The sequence below is a fragment of the Physeter macrocephalus genome, chromosome 12, assembly GCF_002837175.3.
Source record: "Physeter macrocephalus isolate SW-GA chromosome 12, ASM283717v5, whole genome shotgun sequence".
Classification (NCBI taxonomy): Eukaryota; Metazoa; Chordata; class Mammalia; order Artiodactyla; family Physeteridae; genus Physeter; species Physeter macrocephalus.
In genome coordinates, this window is record NC_041225.1 from 55,680,821 (window position 1) to 55,682,234 (window position 1,414).

Consider the following 1,414-nt stretch of genomic DNA (forward strand, 5'->3'; position numbering starts at 1 on the left):
CACATGCCGCGGAGCGGCTGGGCCCGTGAGCCATGGCCGCTGAGCCTGCGCGTCCGGAGCCTGTGCTCCGCAACGGGAGAGGCCGCAGCAGAGGGAGGCCCGCATACCACAAAAAAAAAAAAAAAAAAAGTAATTTCTAAAAGGAAAGAAATGAATTCCAAGTACAAATCACACATATGCCAAAAAAAATCTATTAAAGGTTTTTTTCTCCTATAAACAGGAAAAAAGGGTTTTTCCTCCTAATCTAAAAACACAAATGTTTTACCATTAAAACTTAAGGATCGGGCTTCCCTGGTGGCGCGGTGGTGGGGGGTCCACCTGCCGATGCAGGGCACACGGGTTCGTGCCCCGGTCCGGGAGGATCCCACGTGCCGCGGAGCGGCTGGACCCGTGGGCCATGGCCGCTGGGCCTGCACGTCCGGAGCCTGTGCTCCGCGACGGGAGAGGCCACGGCAGTAACAGGCCCGCGTACCGCAAAACAAACAAACAAACAAACAAAAAACTTAAGGATCATTTTAATGAGACTCACCAACTTTGCTTTATTACCATAAAGACTGTTAGAAAATACTATAACAGTCTTGTGCCATGCCAATAAAAAAAGTCAGAATTTTTAAAAAAAGAACTAATTTAAGTATATAAAGTAACCATGAGACTATTCTTATACTCTTGTCAAATCCAACAAATAAATTAAATCCTTTGCAAATACTAATTCAGTCCTTGGAATTTTATTTGAATTGCTTATGCTGAGTCTTTTCTACGGTTAAACAGATATTCATTACATGCCACTAAGTCTGAAATGAATCATTCTGATTGTACCCTATGTATACCAACACTTTATTAGCAACCTGTTAGCAACTTTCACAAATGCGACTGCCTCGGTGAAACTCAATAACCAAATGTGCATTATCATCATTAAGCTCTTAATTACTGGATGACAATAACGCAGGAAGAAAGCGCTAAGTAATACCTAAAAACCTAATTTAGAGAAAACATTTAAAGTATAAATAATAAGTTTTACTCTAAAAATAATTAGACAATAATAAACTACAAGAAATAAGACAGTCTTCTCCTTTGGTCCTTAGAAATGAGCTAGCAAAGGTAAAAATGCAAAAGAAAACTATATTGGCCTGGGCTCCTCAAAAAGTAAAAAACAGTGGAAGGAAAATTTCAGACTGAGAGTAAAGACAGACAACAACCAAATGCAGTATGTGAGCCTTCATTTTATAATTGATAAAAACTGCTATAAAAGACATTTTAGGGAAAATTGGAGAAATTGAATTATAAACAGGATATTACTGGGTTAGCCAAAAAGTTCGTTTGGGTTTTTTTTTTTTTTTTTAAACATCTTTATTGGAGTATAATTGCTCTACAATGGTGTTAGTTTCTGCTTTACAACAAAGTGAATCAGTTATAC

General features: G+C 38.8%; 1 protein-coding gene across 1 annotated transcript in view; it reads right to left on the minus strand.

Annotated features, from left to right (window-relative positions):
- HNRNPLL (heterogeneous nuclear ribonucleoprotein L like) overlaps nt 1–1,414 on the minus strand; it is a 39,687-nt gene that overhangs the window by 28,516 nt on the left and 9,757 nt on the right. The window lies entirely within an intron of this gene.